This window comes from Dreissena polymorpha, unplaced genomic scaffold, assembly GCF_020536995.1.
Source record: "Dreissena polymorpha isolate Duluth1 unplaced genomic scaffold, UMN_Dpol_1.0 chrUn035, whole genome shotgun sequence".
Classification (NCBI taxonomy): Eukaryota; Metazoa; Mollusca; class Bivalvia; order Myida; family Dreissenidae; genus Dreissena; species Dreissena polymorpha.
Genome location: NW_026273349.1, coordinates 200,808 through 226,173, shown reverse-complemented (window position 1 = coordinate 226,173; position 25,366 = coordinate 200,808). Strand labels below are relative to the sequence as shown.

Below are 25,366 nucleotides of genomic sequence, written 5' to 3'. Positions count from 1 at the left end.
GTGTTATATATTTAAAGAAAAACGAAAGAGGTTGTAAAGTAACACAAGCAGGTAAAGGATTGTATTTAGCTCCGTGGAAGAAAGGTAGTTCGTTAGGAGAGGGGCTGTATCTTAAATCTGGAAAAGGATTGTACATGAGAACGGGAAAAGGATTGCTACTAGGACCGAATTCACCATTTAGCAGTATTCCAATTTTAGGGATGCTTCTATAAAAATATTTACATATATGAAAATGCAAAGATGCCTATTCACAAGTTTATCCACAAGTCTAAAGGATCACCACCAGCGTCAGTTAAATGGTAGCCACACGAGAATCTTGCACATCCTGTAGAACCACTGAATGGTAAGCGGAACTTTTTTGCGCAACATTCGCTGACTATTCAACCGAAAGCAGCACTAACTATTGCATTAGGAATAGGTGTACAACTTTTTCAAGGTGTTTGTTCGGTATCGCTCAGACAAAGTTCAAAAGAAAAGAAATGTAGTTTACAAGATGGAACTATTGCTGAATCTGTAAAGGACATAATTGTTACAATTCAAAACAACTCAGAAGTTGCAGTAAATATTGATAAAGGTGACTCTTTATGTTTTGTTACACATCAGTCTTTTACAAAAAATATTTTTTTAATATAAAAATGGAGTACAAAGATTCTAAATGTAACGCATACGATACGTATGCTAGTGACGCTAAACTATATCCATCTCTACCACCAGTTGTCGTTCCGTCGGCTCCCGAACTGATAAGAGTCGAAGGAAGTGCTCAGTCATACAGACTTCAAAAGATTAACGAAATTTAGAAAGAAATTGCCGCAGAAAGAGACAAGCGTGCAAACTTGTCTAAAAAGTATCACAGAGCAGTGAGAATTTTAGCAGGAATAGACAACGCTCTTGTTGTTTCTTCAATGGTGTTAGGTGCAACGGGGATAGGAGTTTTGAGTACAATCATTGCAGCGCCAGTTGCAATAGCAATGGAAGGTGCTGCCTTAGGTTTAGGACTATTGTCTATCGTTGGAGGTCAAACTAATAAAAAGCTATCCATGACAACTGAAAAACACGAAAAAATTAAAACACTCGCAGATGCAAAGTTGAATACAATAAGTGATCTTATATCAAAGGCGTTAGCAGACGATCAAATTTCTGATGAAGAATACTCACTGATTCTAAGTGAGCTAGATAAATTCAATCAAACGAAAGAGGAAATAAGATCTAAAATACGAGTAGGTATAGACGATGCAACAAAACAGTCTCTTATTGCAAAAGCACGTGAAGATGCCATTTTATCGTTTCAAAACATGATTAGTAAATCGAGAGAAAAACAGACGAACACGCTTCAATTCACGTCGAAAATCACGTATAAAATCACCTCTAAATCAACGTATAACGACTAAAATCACGTCTAAAATCACGTAAAAAATCACGTCTAAAAATCACGTCGAAAATCACGTCGAAAATCACGTCTAAAATCACGTCAAAAATCACGTTGAAAATCACGTCAAAAATCACGTTGAAAATCACGTCAAAAATTACGTCTCAAATCACGTATAAAAACATTATTATTTCTATTTAAAAATGTCGTTTTTAAAGATAACAGATCCGGAAAAAAGGGACCACATGGTGCATGAGTATCTTATGTTAAAAAATAAAATTCATCAAGACTCTTTATCTGAAAAGCTAGGAGACATAAATCAACACAGAGAACTAACAAAACTTTACAAACCTATCACCGATTCGCAAAGAGAGTTAAAAGAAGCAACGTCAAGTGCGATACAAGCACTTCCAGCAGCATTAGCAGCGTCAACACCTAATGCCATTACTTTCCCTCAATACCCAAGCAAACAAGCAGAAGAGGATAAAAGACCGAAAGAAACATTAACAGAACTAGGTTCAATAGCAACTGAATACTTGAGATCGATGGCGGGCAAACCATTAACCGATAAAACATTTGGACTGTATGATAAAGGTGGCGCTTTTATATTGGAGATTCAGAGGTTAAACTATCTGGAGATGATATTATTGTTGGAGAAACAAAATATAATGGAACCCTAGGACTTTGGGAGCTAATAACATCGAGATATCCTGATTCCGATAAATATACTACACAAGACATTGACTCCTAATAAACAATTTTACTAAACACCAATGCTATTGTGAATCCTGACACGGGAAAGGTTAAATCAAGTTCTGGAGAAAAGTACCGAAAAATTATTAAACCAATCTATGACGCATATTTTAAACCTAAAAAGGCACGAAAAACAACTTCATTATTCAAGAAGAAAGGAGAAGGAATAGCGTTAATGCCTTCTGATCCAAACAGACTCGTTGAAATGCTTACATTACGAGTTAATAGTTTTAATGCAGGTAATACTGGAGTAAAAATGAAATCATAAACATAGCAGATGAACTGTTGAGACAAGCGGTAATAGACAAAGAATATTATAAAAAATTAATGTAACGTATTTAAAAAAATGATTGTTAAACGAAGGTATATAAAAAAAACACGTTATCGGCGGTTCTGGAATGTTTGATACCGTCTCAAATTTCTTTAAGCGAATGGTAGGATCAACGGCTTCGAAAACTGCTGCAAATGTCGCAAAAACAGCGGCATCACAAGTGAGTAGCGCATCGAAAACAGAAATAGGTAAAACGGTTATTGAAGCCGGAAAATCGGTTGTAAAAGAAGTTGGTTTAAAAGCTATTGATGTTGGAAAAGATGTAGCTATAGCCAAAGCTAAAGATTTGATTGATGGATATAATGCACCAAAAAATCGCGAAATAACGCAAGAATCGAGGGACGCGTTAGCGTCTCTCGTAAATAAGGGTTCTTATAAAGCAACACACATTAACAATTTGATTGCGGGTTCCGGCGTTGGGGTGAAGAGAGGTACTGCAAGGGCAAACGCAATATCAATTCAAGATCTTGTAAAAAGTTTGAACACAGGATCCGGTCTTCGTCTGGCTTAAGAACTTTTTTTTCTTTTCTAATTAAAATAGCAACAATGTCGAGCGAAATATTAAATTTTACGGAAGCTGCACCTATTGACGAATCCATTGAAAAATATGAGTTTAAGGCGTATGAGCCTGTGAATGGTACGAATTTAAATTCACCGGGTACCATAACTATCTATATCGGGTTGTATGATGTATTTGTTCATCCTGCGGAATCGTACCTACTCCTTAAAGGTAGACAAACTAAAGCTCATGGGGATGCATACAAAACAATGGGCTTATGCATTTGTTTTCCAATGCTATCCGATCAACAATTAGAATCGTTGAATCATCCTGGACAGGCTACGACCATCATGGAATGCTAAAGTATCCGGATGGGTTTTCAAAAGCGCAAGGACTCAATCAGCTTTGGACTAAAGATACGGCGGCAACAGCTGTAATTGCAGATAACGCAGGCTTCGCTATCAGGCAGGCATACCTTATTCAGAAGCCTAACCCCAAAGGAACATTCTCGTTCGTTGTTCCGCTGAAACACATTTTCGGCTTTTGCGATGACTATGACAAGATTGTGTATAGATTTAAACATACGCTAGCACTTGTTATAAAAACTGACAACGATGCCATCTTAAGACACAATGACGCAGATGCGGGTAAAGTAAGCCTTGATAAAAATGTTTGGTTTATGTCTCATATCATACCTGCAGATATGGAAAAAATTCAGCTGTACAAATCCATTCAGGCACATATAACAGTACCCGTCACCTTCAGGTCTAGACATTGCGAAAGTATTACAGTTCCACAGTCTACATCGTTCAACTGGAGACTTAGTGTTAGAACACCAACCGAAAAACCGCGATACATTTTTGGTAGGATTCCAAGCTGATCGCAGAAATAATCAAACAAGAAATACATCGATATTCGATCATTGCAATCTTAATAACATATATGTGACTGTTAACAATCAGCGATACCCTGAGGCTGATTACAACTTATCTTTTCCAAACCAAAAGTTCTCACGAGCTTACAATGAAGCGGCTAGATTTAGCGAAAAGTTTTATGGAATGGATCAGCTTATAACACAGAGTAACATTACACCTGCGGATTTTAAAGACCTGTTTCCTGTTATGGTGTTTGATGTCAGCAAACAAAGTGAGCGGTTAAAATATGCATCGGTAGAGATGCAAATCCAAGCAACATTCCACCAGAATGTGCCAGCGGGAACAGAAGCCTACGCAGTTGTTATTTCCGACCAAATGATAACATTTACCTCTGACGGATCTAAAATGTATATAGTGATGAAAAAAAAAATTGAATTGACTTAAGTAATTTATTTACCATTATAAAATACTGAATCGAATTGTTATAAGTTTGCGTAGTGCAGCGTCAACGGTGTGGAACACAGCAAGGTATATGTGGTCCTCCATATGGTTTGATGATGATTGGAAATGTAGGAAATGGGACATGGAAGGAAAAATAATACTAGAAAAGAAACAAAATGAATATTTGGAATGGATAGCCGGGGGCAGACCCATGACAGAGAAAGATGAATATTTGGATTGGCTAGAAAAGAAAAAAAATGACTATTTGGAATGGCTAGAAAAGAAAAAGAACGAACATACATATAGAAAAGGAAAAGATGAATATTTTGTTTGGCTAGACAAGAAAAAAGATGAATATTTGGATTGGCTAGAAAAGAAAAAAAGACTTTTATTTGGATAGGCAGGATTGGGCATTGGACGATCGAATCGACCTAGAAAAATTGCAAGAATTTAATCAGTATAATGTTAACATCCCTTATGAATGCAATGTGGCTGAAGCAGCTTAAAAAAATGAAATCGACTTAAGTAATTTATTTTTTATATAAAAAATGAGATACACGAAGAAAGTGCTAATTAACATGTTAAAGAATAACAACATTACTGCAACGACTAATCAGAGTATAATGGAGTTAATGTTGATTGCAAAGGAGAACGGATTAGATTGGAATCGAAAGGATATTGTTATTCGAGCCGATGAAAAAAGACCGCGAGGTAGACCTAGACAGTTTTCGCCAAGAGTATGTTAAATTAACGAATGCTGAAACTGGAGAGGAAACAACCTATAATTCAAAATACCAAGCAATACAAGCGCTTGGTTGTAATATAAAAAAAGAAAGACAACGGACAAGTGGTAAATGGAATGAGGGTATGAGGTAACGTTTTTATAAGAAAAACATATGCTTATAAAAAAAATTGAATTGACTTAAGTATTTTTTTTCCTATACATAAAATGAATACCAAAACTGTGGAAGAGTTGAAAAAACCTACTATGATAAATAGGTTATTTAATTGGGCTGTTAGACCTGTAAAGACAGCTGTAAAGAATAGTTATGATTGAATTGTTGAGCATACACCAAAGCATTTAAAGAATGCGATAAACGAAAAGGTTAACGCTCTAAACAAAAAGGCCGACGCGTTAAAATCGGAAATCACATCTATTTATAATAAGTATTACTATAAGAAGCCGCAAAGTAGTGAAAGAAATACTGAAATTAGTGAAAGTGCTATAGTAATTAGAGAAACAAAAACAGCAGTTAGACGTTTTGCTAGGCAATACGTTATTGATGGAGTTGAAGGAACTGATGTTCCATCATTTTTAAATCATGTCAGGGCTGAGGTTGTAAAGTTCATGAGCAAACATCGTGAAATAAAAATGAATATAGTGCTCGTGTGTGAAATGGAGCGAGTAGATATAAAAAGTGGAGAAGTAATTAAAAAAGAAATACCGTTTCTTTCAAAAACTGAAATAGTATTGGAGGGAACTGATGTTAATGAATTATTTACCCAAATGGCAGATAGGATTTTGGAAGCGTTTGCAAATTTTCAAATGATGGGGAGCAATTGGAGATTTAGGTCAGTAATTAGACTAGAAATTAACACCGTTACTTATATACCATTAAGGGGTAGTTCATACATTCCATTACCTAAGAAGCTGGCTGCTAAAAAGGCAATCATTAACATGAAGAATGATGATGCTTAATGTTTCAGATGGTGTGTAACAAGAGCTATACATCCAGTTCCGAAACATCCTGGACGAATAACGGCTGAATTAATAGAGCAATCAAAGAAACTTAATTGGGATGGTATTGAATTCCCTGTTGCAGTTAACGAAAACGTCATACAAAAATTTGAAAGAAACAACAAAATAGGCATTAACATCTTCGGTGACGCTTGCGCTAAGGCATCTGGTAAGTTTATGATGTCTGATGATAATAGTGTGTATCCACTACTTATAAGTAAAGGTGACTACAAAACGGTTATTGACTTATTGTTGATTTCTAATGATGAAACGAAGCATTATTGTTACATTAAAAGTTTAATAAATTGTTAGCAAAACGAACTGAAACCGGACATCATTCAATGTATTATTGCAAAAGATGCCTAACCGGGTATAGAGAGGTAAAAAGCTTAATAAAACACGAGGAGTATTGTTCTTTACATGGAGCCTTGAAAGTAGAATGCCTGAAGATGGGAGGTTGTTTTCATATTTTAAACACTACTTCAAGTCAATGAGGGTTCCGTTTGCGATATATGCCGATTTTGAATCATTTATTGTTCCTATTAGTACTTGCGAGCCAAAGTCAACAGAGTCGTTTACCAATAAGCTTCAGAAGCATGTACCTAGCGCGTTTTGTTATCACGTAGTATGTGATGAGGGGGTTGAGTATAGCCGCGAACCTACAGTGTATTCTGCTACGAGTGACACTGATGATGTAGGTCTAAAATTCGTTGAATCAATCAATAAGACTGTTAAGGATATTTATAACCAATTTAAAATTTCTAAGAATATGATTTTCACTGAAAATGATAAAACTGAATACGATGCTGCAACCACATGTCATATATGTAAAGGTGCTGAAGGAGAGTTTAGGAACAAAGGTGATAACAAAAACTACATAAAGGTTCGAGATCATTGCCACTTGACTGGGAAGTATAGAGGTGCCGCACATAAAAAGTGTAATTAAGAGTATCGAATTCCTAAATTTTTACCAGTGATATTCCATAATCTTTCAAGTTATGACTGTCATCTATTTATTAAAAAGTTAAGTAGCGGTGGTGGACAAATGTCATGCATTCCCAATAATGAGGAAAAGGTCATTTCGTTCAGTAATCGTAGTTAATAACTTTATTAACAGAAAAGAAAAGGAAACTGATGTTGAACGTAAAATAAGGTTTATTGATAGCTATAGGTTCATGAATTATAGCTTAGATTACTTATCGAAAAATCTTAAATCTGAAAACTTCAACGAATTGTCAAAGTATCACAGTGGACGTAAGTTTGAGCTTTTGAAACAAAAGGGAATCTTTCCGTACGAGTATGTGAGTGGTGTTGAAAAACTCTCTGAAACGTCACTACCACCAAGGGATGCCTTTTATTCCAGTCTGACTGGTAAGGGTATAAGCGATGCAGAATATGAATTCGCGAATAAAGCATGGAGAGTGTTTGTGATTACCTTGAGGTCTACATCAAAACTGATGTTTTGATACTGGCAGACGTTTTTGAAAACTTTAGAGATGCTAGTGTGAAATACTATAAACTAGATCCCTTGTGGTATTTTACAGCTCCTGGTCTATCTCTGGACGCGTGCTATAAGTTGACAAAGGTTGTACTTGGACTTATAACCGATTATGACATGCTGCTAATGATACAACAAGGTATAAGAGGTGGTGTTAGTACAATTTCTAATCGTTACGGCTGTGCTTACAAAAAGTATATGGGGAATGATTATGATAAAAGTAAAGAAGCAACAAGTATAATTTATTTAGATGCAAACAATCTGTATGGATGTGCTATGAGTAGAGCACTTCCAACCGGAAATTTCAATTGGATGAGTGAAGATGAACTTGCTGATTGGAAAAACATTTCGGCTAAAGACGGGACGGGATGCATTTTAGAAGTTGATTTGGAATATCCTGATGGACTACACGACCTTCACAGTGATTACCCACTAGCTTCTGAAAATATCATACATGCTGGCTCGAAAGTTAAAAAGCTTATACCTAACTTAAACAACAAAACTAAGTACGTGCTTCATTATGAAAACTTGAAGCAATATGAGCGAATGGGTCTCGTAGCAACCAAAATTCATAGAGGAATTGTGTTTGTTGAAGAATCATGGTTAAAAGCATACATCGATTTGAATACTAAACTGCAAACTGAGGCTGCTAATGAGTTCGAAAAAGACTTTTTCAGGTTGATGAATAACAGCGTGTTTGGAAAAACAATTTGAGAACATTGAAAAGCGTGTTGATATCCGCTTGGTAAATAATAAAGAAGAAGCAGAAAAACTAGCTTCAAAAGTTAACTATGATAAATGTGTTATATTAGATGAAAACTTGATACTAGTGCATATGAGGAAGACTAAGGTACGCTACAACAAACCTGTTTATCTTGGAATGGCTATACTAGATATCAGCAAGACCATAATGTATGACTTCCACTACAACTACATCAAAGCTAAATATGCAAATAAAGCTAGACTAGTGTTTACTGATACAGACAGTCTAGTCTATGAAATTAAAACAGATGATTTTTATGCTGACATTTCAAACGATGTTGAGAGGTTGTTTGATACTAGCGAATATCCAAAAGATCACCCCTCAGGAATTAAAACTGGTGTTAACAAGAAGGTACCAGGCATGTTCAAGGATGAAGCCGCTGGAAAACTAATAAAGGAATTTGTAGGACTCCGAGCTAAACTGTATTCGTATAAAATGTATGAAGGGAAGGAAAACAAAAGGTGTAAGGGGGTAAAAAAGAGCGTTGTTGAAAATACCATTACTGATGAAGACTATAAAAATACACTAATTACAGGTCAAGAATTACTAAGAACGCAGACTGTTTTCAGATCATATGGTCATGAATTGTATACTGTTAAGGCAAACAAGAAAGCATTAAGTGCTTACGATGATAAGCGTGTTATACAAGAAGACGTCATACACACACTGGCTTATGGACATTACCTCCTAAGAAGAACCACCACTTGAACTTGTAACGTCTCTAAACGATCAAATGAAAACAAAACATTGATAGCACTATATAAAATGAGTTTTAATACCGAAAAGTATATTAATGTTGAAGGAGTTGTCTTACCAAACGAACCTCTATCCAATTTCCAGTTGATAGATGCTGCTAAAAAGTTTTTAAATTAAACACTTGAGGGATGTCTATGTTCGCGATGAACTTCCCAAAAGCCCTAAAATCGTAGAATGTGGAATTCTAAATTTATGCGACTTGCAGGGAAATGGTACACACTGGACTGCTTGGATCAAAAACGGTCATGAAAAACTGTATTTTGATAGTTATGGGTTAGCACCGCCAGTTGAACTCGTCAGCTATATAAGGAATTCTGTGTAATATAATAGCGAAAGAGTACAGACGGATGGTGAGGTGTTTTGCGGACACCTGTGTCTTTACATTCTTAAACAATGTGAGAGCGTAAGCTTACAACATGTAATAAACTCATTGTATAAAAAAATGTGTATATAAAAATGTCTGTAAACATATTTGGTAAAACAAACGTCGGATCGTCGCAAAGAGTGATTTCAGGAGGTGTCACATTATCACAAGCCATTAATACGTTCATAAGACGAGATGGTAAAAATGCAGCTGCTGAAAATATTAATATGGATTCTCACAATCTAATCAATGTTTTGGATCCTGCTAATGCTCAAGACGCTGCAACAAAAAATTATGTTGATACTCGCGCTGTTTCAAAGACTGGAGATACTATGACTGGTACTTTAGACATGAATGGTCGCGCAATAACTAATTTATTGGATCCTTCTGCAGCTCAAGGCGCTGCAACTAAAAGTTATGTTGATAAGCAAGATAGTGCTCAAATCGTAACTTTAAATTATTATGTTGATACTCATGCTGTTTCAAAGTCTTGAGATACTATGACTGGTGATTTAAACATGGGTGGTAGGATGGTTAAAGGATTACCTGTTCATTATCCTCCAACCACGTACTTAGGATCTGAAGCATCTAGTTGGTCAAAAGTTACTCAGTTAGTATATGCTGAAGTTCAAAATGCTATTAAAATAACAAAGGAACTCATTACAAAGGAACTCATTACAAATACACATAAAAATGTTATTCGGGTTATGTTCCAATTTTGAAGGAGAATTTTAGTAGAACTGGATTTGTAACAACTGCAAGTGCAGTGACTACTGGTAAATTTCGAGCATACGGCGCATTTAATAGTCTTAATGCCGATGGATCTAATGGAAGCTGGGCCACACCTGCAAAAAAAGGGATGGCTGCAAATTAAATGTCCTGAAGCCGTTACCATTTGGAGAGTGGCGCTTAAAGCTCGAGCTATTGATGGTAAAAATATAACTGAATGGGATTTTTCTGGAAGCAATGATGGAAAAACATTTACAGTCCTGGTGACAACTGAAAGCAAAGATGAAAATACATTTACACCGACATCTGCAACTGAGTTGTAAGGCTCTGCTAGTGCTCTTTCGTTTTACGATATTTCAACTACTGAAGCATACCAGTATTATAGACTCAATATAGTAGCAAGTTCTGGAGCCGGAGATCTTGGAGTTCAAGTTATGCAGTTGTATGTTTTATCAACCTGAGTTAAGAGCATCAAACTCTAATATAAAAAATGAGATTTTATCCTTTTTTCTAGAATGTAGCAAGCGTGAAACTGATAAGGAAAATAAGAGGTATTTGGAGCTTCTTGGTTTTGGAAAATGTGGTATGATTATTGACAAAGGCGATGGAACGTCTACCTCATTAAAATTCAATAAAACGTTTAAAATACCAAAAAATACAGCGTCAAACTGCATGATAAACTTAAACAAATGCTCTGGACTAAAAACGATGAGTTTGAAAAGATGGAAGCAACCATTAAAGAGTCAATTAAACAGTGGAACAACGTTAAAAAACGGGATCAACTTAGGTTGATTGACAAATACGTGTTAAAATTAGAGTGTGATATGACTGAGAAAAATATCGTAAATGTGCTATTACCACGGCATTCTTACTCGGAATGATCAAACCAAACGACATTGTTTACCAAGACTTGGAAATTAAACTTATAAAAGGAGAATATTTTGCATAGGCCTAAACGGTCGAAAGTCCTCCAGCCGCCCCGTCACGTTATGGTTAAGGTGGTATTCGAAAGTTTTAATACTTGTTTTAAATTTATGGTTAAGAAAAGACCATACATTTATAAAATTGTGGTTACTTCAGGTTGACAGGAAAACTGCTTTAGTATATTTCTTTACGGAAGGAAAACGTCGATGTCCCAGCCGCGCAGTTTCCTTACTACTGATGGATACTTTGGTGATGAAAAGAGTGTGTCTCTGTTGCATCTGAAGTGAATGTTCCTAACTTTGTAAATTACGTAACTTAAATTAAAAGGAAACAATGTTCATTTTTAGACTTTTAATACTTATTGCGTTAAATAATATAACTACTTTTTATAATAAGAACCAACATTATTTCTGCATTATCCTATCAATACAATTACAAGACTTTAAACAATATAGTTACAAGTAAACATGTGTGATCTATGTTACAGTCTATATATATATATATATATATAATTATATATATATATCTAGTAATAGATCCCGTAAAATGGAAATAACGCTGTTGTGAAATATAATTATCTCCCTTGAAATACAAAAATACTCATAATTTCACTGCATCTTCTAGATCCAACGTATTTCCGCTGTGTCTGTAACATAGTGTTAGGGTATTTATGAATCCTGATCGGATCGTGCCCAAATACAACTATGGTTTTGTGTTTGTAAATAAATGTTCATGTAACTGTCTCTTCTGTGTATGTAAAACTGTTCCAACGTTGGGGATGTGTTGCGGTGTAAGTGTGGGCTTCATTCCCCATCGTAGCTAGGCGCACACGCCGAAGTCTCCAATAGGAATATGTATGTCTGTTTGTATTCTGTGTTTCTGGTTTTTCACGCATATCTTTGTCCATATATATATAATCCACAATAGCAAAGCTAGGTAAAACCATTGAACGAGACAGTTGTTTAACAGACAGTTACTGTAGCCTCTTTGCAAATCTAAATGGCTAACCCAATCTCCTTTAAAACGATCCCAGACTCAACGCGGACGACGAAAGTCGGTAAATGCTAAAGGCAGAGGTGGAAAAGGGAGTGCGCAGTGTGAAGGTAGGAACAACTCCGGGATTTGAAAACGTCCATTCCGAGCTGCTTAAGCAAGGAGATTAGGCAATTGCTACCGTAATGACGGCACTATGCCATACGATATGAAAGGAGAATAAGTGGCCCATGGAGTGGACCAAGTCAACATGTGTTTTTAACAAGGGGAATCTCGTCTTTTCTGATGTTGCGATGACATATTTTTTCAATGTATTTATTAATTGGGACGTTACTTTAAATAAATTTAACGGATAAATAATTGTCTCGTTTTTTGTATGACACTGCGAGCTTTTTTGTAATATCGTTTAACTTTGTGACAAAACACATTTTCCTTGAGATTGGGCGGCAAGAGAGCGGGCGAATTAAAGTATTTTGATATTTATCTTCAAATGATGTTTTATATTATTTGCAGTCATTTAGATATTTTAAATTAAATAAAAAACGTTCATAACGTGTTCTCCAAACTACAGTGTGCATGAACTAAGCTTCGAAATGAAAAAGTCGTTCAGTCTCTCAAATATCTCAAAGGAGCCTGTAATAGTTATGAGAGGTAGTTACATAATCTTTTCAATAAACAAACAACGGACACATGAAGGGACTATGTCTCGCCAAATTTAAACAAAAGCATAAATAAATATTCAGCCAATCAGAAGTAACAATTGCATCCGGGCATTTACTTGCTCGTAAAATATTGAGCTCTCTTGATACGTTTTTTTCCAGTTTTTTCCGATTTATATAGGATGTTTTGCAATATTTCATCCCCTCCATACCGGACAGGTGGGATTTCGTCCGGGTACTCCGGGTTTTCCTCACAACACAAATACAATCTAAACTAAAAATCTTTTAGTAACAACTAAACAGCTTGAAATGTTAATTATACTTCAACACTCATCCCAACTTGTGTTACTCTAGTAAGTTAATTAGGTAGGATTCGTGGGACACAATACGGGTCCACACATAACGCAGCCTAATGTGCGTAAGGACCTCATAAACTTCGAAATTAACATAAACGTCAATCAATCATAAGTACTCATTATTTTCCCGTATTCTGCATTTTACAAACGACACGGAAATCAACATCATTTGTGGATTCATTCTAAACTGGTATTGTAGTATTCTGAAATTCTTACATCATTTCAGAAATCGATATAAATCGGATGTCTCGGTGCATGTTATACTGTTGAAGGAAATACCACAGTATATCAAATCGTTTTGTAGAAAGTCTCTGCAAAAACCTCAACACGAACGAATGAGGAAAATAAATAACTACCAAACGATGGAAACATACGATACGGTATGATTTATCTTATAGGTCAGAATAATGTCTTTTTTGTTTTATATCTTCGATATTGGAAGCAAATTTAATACGATGTTTTTGAACGGAAAAACTGTCTTTCCTTGCTTCTCTTTGACCAAATAAAATCCTGACCAGCGGGTCCAAATCAATCATTCACATCAAAAGAACCCAGCTATCAATTAAGACATCACACCTGTGTATATAAAACACGCTCTATCGATTTATCGGATCCCTTTTACGTCATTTATCTTATATCAATTCCAATCATGCCCCTGAAATCAATGTTAAAATGGGAAAAGCAAAATAACAACTCTATTTACTTAAAATTCTTTATTATACTTTGCACATAATTAGTTTAGCAGTCCAACAAGGTAATTATATTATTTAAATAATATTAGTGTTTACACATCTTGAATTACTCTATGGTCCATTTCAAATGATTGAAATTTAAAAAAGCTAAAAGAAAATTGAATTGCTCTTCCCAGTGAAATCATTTACGCCAAATTGTCATAATCAAATAACCTTGTGCTTTTCTGCATGTATGTTATGTATCTACACTGACGGAGTAAAAATATCGAACTGATTTTGCCGGATGTTTGCGATAGGGTTTACTCTCAAAACATTCATGATAAATAGCCCCATTATTGAAACAGAATCAAATAACAAGTAGAAAAATCGTATTAAATTAGGAGTTTTTAAATGCCCTTTACTTTAATAACCTTATCCTCAAGCTGAAGTCCAGAAATATCAACGTTTAAGTTTAAATCTAGTTGACATTAATTTCTTAACAATAAGATTTTGCAAAAATTGCTTCTAAGGATTGCACTTCTCAGACCCCATAACATACTATATATTTTGCATTAGTCATTACCAGTGTAAATAGTGTATTTTTTGCAATGAAAAAACATTTCTTAAACATAGGACCCAATGTATGAAACACGAACAATGAATGCATTTAGACCTCGAGTCACGATTAAGGGAGAAGTTTTGTTACTTTTATAGCGAGCTGTGTGATGAATTTACCGAAGCAAAACGTTTTATAAGGGTATAAGGTATAGTATACATGGATATGTATCTCAACCTCCTACTGTTGGTGTCTTTAAGCGCTCTGTCGGAGGACATCCATCTCAACCCACATCCATGAGGTGGTGATAAGTGTATAAGACACAGTGTCGGTTTGTGGAAGGGCAATAGGGTGTTTGGTGATTTAGGAATGCCATGAACATCAAAGCTCTGCCGTCGGCTCGGTTAATGTTAGTAGGTGGAGTGTTTGCGGACACGCATCTCAAGCTGCTGTTATTAGTTATATAAGGATATAAGGCCCAGTGTTGGAAGACATGCATCTCTTCCTCCTGATGTCGGTAGGATTAAGAAAATAGGATTAAGGCGCTGTTTGTGAGGACATGCATCTCCCATTCTTGTTTATGGTTTGCATAAGTGTATCAGGCGCAGTTTGGGAAGGAATCCCAACATTTTCCTGATGATGGTGATCACTCTACAGTACGATGTGTAAGAGACCATGCATCTGTACCTGGAATAAGGCGTTATTTAAGGGTCAGTAAACGGAAAGTTGGGTTAATTGAATCTGTGTACTGAAACCTCGCCCATTGCATTTTTTCCCTTATTCCAACTCACTTACATACAAAAAGTTGTTGCAATAATCCAACGCCCAGCAACTAATATTTTTTTTTGTTCAAATAAACTTAATTAATTCTTTAATCGGTAATATGGGCAAACAAATATATTTTCTCGCATAAGTAAACACAAAAAGATAATAAATACGTCATATGGTGTGGTCACAGAATAATGATATTAATCCAAGTTTCAAGTACGTCTACGGTTCATGGAAATACGTACGTATTGACAATAGGCAACAGCGGAGTAGCTGTTCCGATGACTCAACATACAGAGGTTTGAATGTATGCATATTCTGGATACACTTGCATTAATATATAATACGATATCAACGAAATCAGCCAAACACATACATTCATCTTTTAGCTTACCTTGCAAATGTTGTAATGGGTCGTTTCTCTAAATATTTGAGACAAGTTGCATATGTTAAAAAAGTGTGAAAATAAAAACGGTTGATATTAATTTATAACTTAGCACGGAGATTACATGATTCGAGCCCATCTTATAGCTGTTTACATCAACGTTCATAAATAATAACTTTCAGAGTGAACATAAAATTATGCATTTGCTTTAAGAATGAGATAAAGCATGCGATCAAATATACTTATGTACTTTAATATATCATATCTTGTCACTTTTTATATTGTGGTATCCACAATATTTGATTTTAAGAAAAATATGTTTGTTGCAATCATTCTGCAATAAAATGATAGTTTTTATTCTAACACTTTTGAAATTTTGTGAAAAGACAATTATATTCTATCGATTTTGAGTGCATTACCGTCAAGTCTTTAACAATCTGCCAGGGTTGATGTTTTTATCGCGACCATGCTTACAGATACACCAAAAGTAAAATTAAGTATATACCCTGTAAAGTCGAATGGAAATTATTTTGACATTTGGCATGTAATTGAAAACCGATTATGTTTTGATCTTCACAGTGCGAGTGTTACTGCTTATTAAGTTAATCAAGATGATTACGGCGCCAAGCCAATATTAAGCTCTCCGTATTTCAGATCAACCACCCTGTAGGCAAATTAAAATTGACACTGAGGTCACATTACACGCACAATAAACTTCGTACTTTCAATAGGCCGCTAGTCATAACGAACATAAAGGACGGCTCAGTGTGAATTATAACAACGCGAAAAGGGCTTTTAAACATGTAAACATGCTTAACAATATTATAACTATTTCAGTAATTATTAGGGATTATTTGCTGTCGTCTGATATATACCTATACAAAGTCAATTAAATGTTAGATGTGCTACAGAAACTAGTACAGCGAAACAAAAGATTTTAAAACTACAAAATTTATAAAAGTTTTATTATACAAGTGCTTCCACTTTAGAGATTGATCGATAACGATAACTTTTAACTATGTATCAACCATATTATTAACATAATATATATAGATGATATGGGTTTCCAAAGGGTTAAACCTCTCATTTTTCAACATGAGTGTCATACAACATAATTATACTGTATGAATAAGCAGTGATTTGTGAAAAACAAACATGTTTGTAAATGTATGTAAACGCATGCAGTAGAATTATTCGTACCGTAACTAATATTCAAGTATTCTTAGTCGTTTTTAAATATCCCTGAACATAACGATGTATGAAATGTTGAGTGCTAGAATCTACTTCGTATGCCGAACAACTCTCAAACTTCCAACAATCTGCCGCAGTATGAAAACTAAACGCCCATTTACATTTGAACGAGTCACGGTTGAATACATGTAATACGGGCTGGATCCCACAGTGCTCCGCATTTAGACCATTCGGATGAACAGTTGTGTATTGTATAGATTGGTGCTGAATTCGGCTGCATCACGGCAAGAAAAAATAAAAACATGTATGAATGCTTAATGTTATGAACAACACAGATTTGAGGATGCATAAATGTTATCATTTATTTATTTATGTATTTATTTATCATTTGTTATCATTTTGTTAAAATCTTCAAAACTTTACTAATTGTAGAAGCGTGATTATTTAAACAACAAATAATATGAAATAAATCACTATTTATGTGTGTAATTTAAATAATGCAAAGACCAATGCTTACCTATATTTACTTAACAAATAACAGAGATCTATTGGAATGTGAATTAGTTTTTATAATAGAAAAAGATCTCTAACAGATTCATACAAATGTCTCTTTGATATAATTATTACAGGCACTACAATATTCTTTTGAGTTGATAAAAAATTGAATTAGCCTAGCGGAAACAGTATACCTTAAATTGTTCAATAGTCCAATTATATTGATCGAGGCTATTGAATACAAAAACGTATCGAACGCTTCAAAATTGCATTGTCCTCACCCAGTTGATTCTTTTTCAACTAACCCTGATGCTTTGTTATACAGAATAGTTCATAAGATAAACCTCAAAGGGTGATATTGGTGGTGTTGTTTCTCTGACAAATAGACACACATCTAAACTGCATATTCCGAATTTTTCACTTATAGTTATCTATAAGCAATAATGTATTGAATATTGTTAGAAAAACGAATACAATTTAACACATTTTCCATGTATTGAACAAGTGGAATCTTACTCGCCACTTCATTATCATAAAATTCAGTTTGAATGTTACATCCTTACAAATCAAGTATCAGTAGTGCACTTGTATAAAGTACAACATCGTTAAATGCCATTCATACTGCTACTGATTTTCCGGCTACCGCACAAAGTGTGTGTATATTGGGGGAGGATTTTTTTCAAGTAAACGCATATTTTTGTCATGCATAATAGGATTTCGAAATGAATTGGCAGAAATGATCATCATTTAAGATGATATACCGCGTGCAACAACCATTATGCTAGCTCTAATTTCGTAGTAAACACTCAATGTTTTTGAATATTGCTAACATGTAAATATAACAGTAAATGTCCATGATCAATATCAAGGTGATGTGTTGCTGGCACAGCCATGTGGCTCGCTAAGAGGTCAAGGACACAGTGGGTACTAAACGTTTGTGCACAACATTTATATGGATATAGTGAAAGCAAATGTTCATGTAAAACCTTGGTAACTAAAATGTGCATGATGTGAATTGAAAATAAATTGACACAAATGATCATCATATGAAAACGATTTGTCCTGTGGAAGAATTTGTCGCTTGCCAATCGGTGCATAGGCATGAGTGCCTATTCTATATATGTGCACATAATTGAAGTAGATGTTTATACCTCGTCCATTTCTTTAAAAGGCATGATGGGATTCCGAAAAATGATACAAATGATACTCATATCAAAAGCACGTGTCGTGTGTATCATGTATGTCGCTCGATTAAAAGGCCGGTATGATATATTTGTCTGGAGAATAGAATTCCGCAGAAAAGAAGGATTGTCCAATACCTTGTCAAAGTGATAAGAATGATGGGACAGTGTCACGCGCAAGAACCAGGTCCCTGAATACAAGATCAAAGGTCAAACTTTTGCAATCAGTCCTTTACACATTGTTTTGAGCATATCTTTGTTCATCATTGATTTTCAAATATCTTGGCAGAATTGATGAGCATGTAAAGTGTGCAAGAGTCGTAGTTTGTGGTTGGTGATTTCTGTCACATGTGTACGTATATAAACAAGAACATTAACACTTTTTTATAAATAAATACATTTATTTTTTTTAATGAGATCTTGTCAATGTAATGAATGACACATTGTGCTGTTTCAGTGTTTGTAGGACTTTCAAACGTGATCATACTTGCATCGTGTATACATTAGGAATATATTTGAATAGCACAACAGTTTGAATAATACGGTTCAAAGTATGATTATCAGATAAGACTTTCCTAAGTAAATAGAAGGCATACTAACAAATGTGCTAGTACTTTGTGAATAAGTCTATCTTTGTGCTCTGATGTTGATTCTATTAGTTCGGATCATACAATGGCCTATATTATTACTGATCATTCCCCATGGCCAGACAATAGGTCACAAACAATGTCTTGTCCTCAGTGTAAGGAAGGTCAATGTTACAATTCAAGGTTTACATTAATAAATTGTCGTTTCTTCCCTGTTACTTTTACGTGCCTTGGATAATTTTAATCTATGGTTTATAATTCCCTACGACCAAAAATGTGTTGCAAATAAATCCCATGCTCAATTACCAATTCTATCAGATAAATATATATATGTACAACGAAGAAACTATCGCTTTCGGTAGGTCGCTTTCGGTAGGTCACTCTACCTTCAGACTTACGATGTAATTGTTTGCAAAGGCGAGTTTCAAATCTGTCATTTTCTCCATATATATGTTTGTTTATTACAGACTTATGTTGTACCAAGACATTTAGCTCGCGTTTATACGTTGTGTTGAATAATTGAGTTCATGTTAAAACATTGTTTGAACCTTACTATATATTTATTTGTAGGACAAACAAAGATGGTATATACAATACAACTATTAAATAAAGATACTTATTTTAAAAATAACACACTTGTATTAAATAATTGGAGAATTGTGTGCATTTATAATTATTACAGACGCAAAATATCATTTCAAAATATATTTCTTGTTTCTATCATTCCATACTTCAAACTCACATCCACTTTTGTTTCAAACTTCTAAATTGTCATTTCTATCATAGTATGTCATTAAATAACACGCGCTTTTATTTTATATTCATCGCCCACCCAGGGCGAGTAGGCCTGACAATCCACTCGCCCTTCTCTTTAATCTGCTCTGCATTAAAAAAGAATATATATCTATATTTATAGTTATGATCAACCAGAACCTTTGTAACCTAGGTAACAAAGTGACACTAACTGCAAACAAATTAACTACATAATCTGATGGATTATATTTGCTTTCCTTACGTTTTCTGCACCTGTTTCCTTTTCTCAATACTTTCCGCTTGTCGTTTCGATGACCTTTCTTTCTGTTCCCTGTCTCCACCACCTTGCAGATATTTTAAAATAGAACCCTTTTCTATGCTGAGTTTTAATATTTCAGACAAACTTTTTCTGAAAGACACACTTGATTTACAAATGGTTACAATATGATAAATTTTGGCTAAGGCTTCTTATAACGAATTATTCTGTTTATTAATATTTTTTTTAAATTAAGTATAAGAAGTATTATAATTAACCAGTTATGTAATTTTTTTGATATGTACATTAAAATAAAATTGTATTCTTCACGGAATGACCAATATATTTAACTGTTTTTTTTTCACTTTTAAATCGATTAGCCAATAGCACTGACACCTACGAAAAGAGCGCAGCCGATTTCGAGAATTATTTTGTACTGTGCTCGTGACGTCATTTTTCCTTGTCAAAACGAAAGTGCAGTTTCTTTGTATACTTAACCATTTCTTTGTTCGTTCGAAAAATTGTTCGCAATTTGTATCGATGTGGCACGAGTTGTGGAACTGAATTTATTTTTCTCAACTTGAAAAACAGCACTCGCCCGGTCGGTCGAGTATTTAACAGACTTTACTCGCCCGACCGTCAACTTCACTCGCATATGCGAGCGGTTGAGTGGATTCTTCAAAGCCTGCCATACATCTAATCTAGCTTTTTTATATTTATGTTAGAGCTAAAATACTCTTGGCAGTATGGCTATCACATCTTTGCTTTTGACAATATGAACAGTCCTTAACATTTGTATTATCACGATTCATGTGTGTGATTATTGGGATAATTACCGGTGCCAGAATAACAAAACGGTATTGTGCACGCAAGTATGTATTATGTTTGTTATCTTACTGTGAATGATAACTGCATTTCAGTTTTGCCCAGCAGTATATTGTCCAGCAGTATCTTGAACAGGTGCTGGCGAAGGAAGCCATCGCTGGGATTGTTTGTGCTAGTTAGGGGACCCCAGTGTATGAGGTCGAAGAAAACCTCATATCAGATTGTTTTTTTTAAATTATGATTATGTTTAATTCTGTACGAAGGACATTACATGATTAGATTCGGTGAGTGTTATCCTCCATACAGGTCTATCAATCTCTGCTAATAATGGCGTAGGCAAAATTGCTTACATCAGTATAAGCTTCCTCATACTGCTCATGCAATGTTCAATGCACTATACATGTCGAGGATTTGGACGTTATTTAATCATTAATGTTCAATTTTCCTAATACAACTTTACACTCGTAAGTAATCATGCACTTATTAAACTTTTTTCCGGGCATATATTGGGTGGACAGGGCTTAATAACTCGACTAATACCTCGACTCGACTGCTTCGAACAATTTTGTGCAATCACGACTCTGTTTATTCCTATTTGCAGGAGATTACATCAAAGCAAGCAAATGAGACAATTAACTTAAAGCTTGTCTATATGTACCATTATAGAAGCCGCATACTTCTCCGTATACCACATTCATCACGTTGAACACAATTCAAAAATAAATATAACAATACAATTGTCACAATTTTCATAAATTACGACAATTTAAATAACGGACTACATAGATCTGTAAATGATGGTTTGATTTGCGGAAAACACTGTTTGGCATAGATATAATTGAAACAAAAATACAAAGAATCGCTCATCAAGCGATTGCACCTTTTCATGTAATGTATTAGGTCTTTTCACGTGAATTTGAAATATCGATAATCGTTCAGCCAGCGATAACTTAAAAAAGATTTATAATATTGCCTTATTGATTCTTCAAATTTGGGATTTTACTTATCAAAATCTGAATATTTACCTCAAGAGCATTCAAACTTAAGAAATCAACAGCATTATAGTTTTTAAATATTAGTAATACCCGTTTATGTTTTTCAAATTACCGACAAAAAACGAGACACACGATTAAGTAAAGTTATCGATATGCATTGATAATGATGTGTAAACGAACTGATATTTGTATAGGCATGCGTGTCGTTTTACTTTTTTTGATGTAATTCAAATATTCTGTAATGAACCTGTTACAATCTTTTTTTTAATTGTCACTTGTCAATCTGTGAACATTTTTTTCAGGGAAAATAATGTCCAAATCCGCAGTCGGGTGTGAATGTTATTGAACGTCAATTAGTTTTCAAAAATGTTTAAATTGGAAAATAAAAATTGCTTTATAAGTGGCTTGAATTTCAACATCAATTTTTCCCTTGATGTTTCAGAAAAAAAAGTATATAAACACCCTTAATAGTATTTTCACACAATTATATCAGTCCACATGCGTAAAAAAGAATTACAAAATAAAACAATCCTTACCAAGATAAACATAGAAATATATTACCACTGAGTCTGTTTAATCGCTTCTCTTAACTATGGTTTGATCGTTGACTGAAGTACAGCGGATTGATAAATAAGATCATTCGGTTTGTTTCAGATTTCCTTTAGTGTTTGATTAATACTTTCTGTCGATATTTTATTTTAACGGGGATCGTGTTTTACCACTGAATGACATAACATCCCTTATAAAACCACAATGAATCATAAGCGAACTATTTAAATATACCTGTTTTAAACCTGACAATTATCTCAAATTATCGACTACTCTCATCGATTTGATAATAACACAATCAATATTGACAGTGTAACATGGGCACGGCTTTGTAGAAGGTTTCAAAAATATTGGCTTTGAAATTATAATATTTGTATCTCGTGATTTACGAAAAGAACTATTCTATATCATTTGGAGCTGTACTTTTGTGGCAGTTAGTGACATTCCAAGATTGTCTACAAAAGACCATAGGACTTTGCAACTGGCAAGAAGTAAGTTTCATATAATTGATGCACGGATTACATATGTTGTGGTATTTTCACTTTGTGTGTAAATGAAATAGTATAAAGATGCCTTAAGTCTAGGTAGTATGGTATGATGTTTTGATATTTGAAATTATACATATAATGTTCAATACACTTGATTCAGGTGTATATTTTGCAAAAGGACATTTAAAAAAGAAGTGTAAATAAAGGTATACTTGTTATCATAAATTTGGAAAATAAATAAACTCTCTTTTAATAAAGCTTTGACCATAAGCTATTAATTATTTAATATAAAATCCTACATGGCTAATTGTAGCCGATAGATTTTGTGTCCTGGGTTCTAATCTCAGAAAAGTCAAAGCAATTATTCAATTTAATTTCTCAATATTAGATTTATTTTAAATGTATAGAAAATGTATTTAATGATATTTGTCAAATACCAAAATAAGTTATCATGTTCCTTTAATTAACTTTAATTAAACATGTTAATGCTTTATCTGGAAATGTCTAAAACGCTGGTCAGCAAGAATAATTGAGATTTATTTTATATTAATCGGTACATTATATTTAAGAAGCAAGTTTAACTTCAGCAACATAAACATAAACATAATATGTTGTAAAATAAGCGATACAATACAAGATATTGATATAGTTTGAAGAATAAACTACAATGTGAGCATGTTTTTTGTTAACTAGATACATTCGAAAGACACCGATGACACAGACGGCACAATAAAGCAAATCTGCATGTCATCTATATATATATATATATATATATATATGCAAAACAGCGCGGACATGTTTTATTTAGTCCACATAGTAGTAGAAGTAGTATTATTATTAGTACTAGTAGAGAAGTAGAAGAAGAAGAACGAAGAAGAAGAAAAAGAAGTAGTAGTAGTAGTAGTAGTAGTAGTAGTAGTAGTATTAGTAGTAGTTGTAGTAGTAGTAGTAGTAGTAGTAGTAGTAGTAGTAGTAGTAGTATTAGTAGTAGTATTAGTAGTAGCAGTAGTAGTAGTAGTAGTAGTAGTAGTAGTAGTAGTAGTAGTGGTAGTAGTAGTGATCTTTTCAAACAAATAAGTATTTTTTCTGTAAAATGCAACCGCGCGTTTGCAAAATGAAGTCCTCACACAGATCCGACATTTGTCTAACCGTTTGAACGCGCGGTTACACTTAACAGAAAAATACTTATTTGTTTAAAAAGATTATGACACCTATAGCAAACTCTTACGAATGATCGGGCTCTCCACTTTATCACATTAAAAATGATGAAATATTTAAAAAGACATCATTAAAAATGTTAACTGGGTCGCGTGTTATTCTCCCAACACAGATCTTAAAAAGTCACGTGGTAAAGGCACCGTGATTAAACAGTACACCAGAACGATATTTTAGGAAGAAAGATCGATAAGTTCAAGTTAATAAATTTAATATTTAGTCATTTGCAAAAAATCGAAACTGTCCATTTAAATAAACAACTGGTCTTGAATTCCTGTTAAATCTGCGTTAAAATGTCGCACTTCGTTAAAGGACAACTCACAAAAACAAATAAGAAAAGCGTATCATTAGTTCGATTAATCGGATGAGGCTTGTGTTTCTAATATCAAATGGTCGTCTTTTTAAAACATCTTAGCCTCGTTCTGGGAAACTGGCCTTAATACATATACGTTAAGTGTCGCCTTAAATTGGCATTTGCAGTTCGCACAGGCTAACCAGAGATGAAACTATCACCTTATATGCTATTTTGGTTCAAAGGAAGTGTCTTCGTATCAAAAATCAAGTTAAGGCGGAATATGTTGTCCTTGATCTTCAACGAGGAATTTAAAATGGTTTTCTTTTGCATACCACGTGATAAATTATGATATATGCAGATAACATTCAGTGTGTAAATTGCTACATTTATGCGCTGAAACGATCAGATAATATTGCCAACTAAAATATGCTCAGTTTTTTAGAAGATAACACATTTTTGTTTACATATGAGCCGTGGTCTAGGAAAACTGGGCTTATTTAATGTGCGTAAAGTGTTAACCCATATTTGCCTCTGCAGTCCGCACAGGCTTATCAACGACGAAAGTTTTCGCTTGTACGAAATGTCTCGTTTAAAGGAGATCTCATCCAGAAGAAAATACAGAGCACATTAAATAGACAAGAGTTTCGCTAAGAAAAATAACATACCGTCGGATTGTGGACTGCACACTCTCATCTGGGACGACATTTTAAAAACATGCATTAAGCCCGTTTTTCACAGAACGCGGTTTAATTATTGCGTCTAATCGGAAACACAATCGTTGGTAGCAGTAACATGAGAAGAACGAAAAAGCTAGAGAGATTTGAATTTTCATTCAGACATATTGTTGTCTATCGGTTAACAGACAAATAAGTTATTATGTGCAGGACTTTAACCATTCCGTAACTCAGAGGTGTCGAATTGCCATACATGCGCAGGACTTAAACCATTCCGTCACTCAGAGGTGTCGAATTGCCATACATGCGCGAAAGATGATGAATCATTTTATGGCAATAGTAAAAGTTTAACCAAGTGCTATGTACATCATATACAATAACAAATCAAACAATAAGCGGCAAGGATATAAAGGGAAACTTATTGACTTACAATAATA

General features: G+C 34.3%; 1 protein-coding gene across 1 annotated transcript in view; it reads left to right on the top strand.

Moving 5' to 3' along the window:
- The first annotated feature begins 22,582 nt into the window (after positions 1 to 22,582).
- The window catches only part of LOC127863769 (uncharacterized), a 105,514-nt gene continuing 102,730 nt past the window's right edge, over positions 22,583 to 25,366 (top strand). The window contains exon 1 of the mRNA XM_052403410.1: positions 22,583 to 22,748. The gene's annotated coding sequence lies outside the window, so the exon portion shown is untranslated. The remainder of the gene's footprint in view (positions 22,749 to 25,366) is intronic.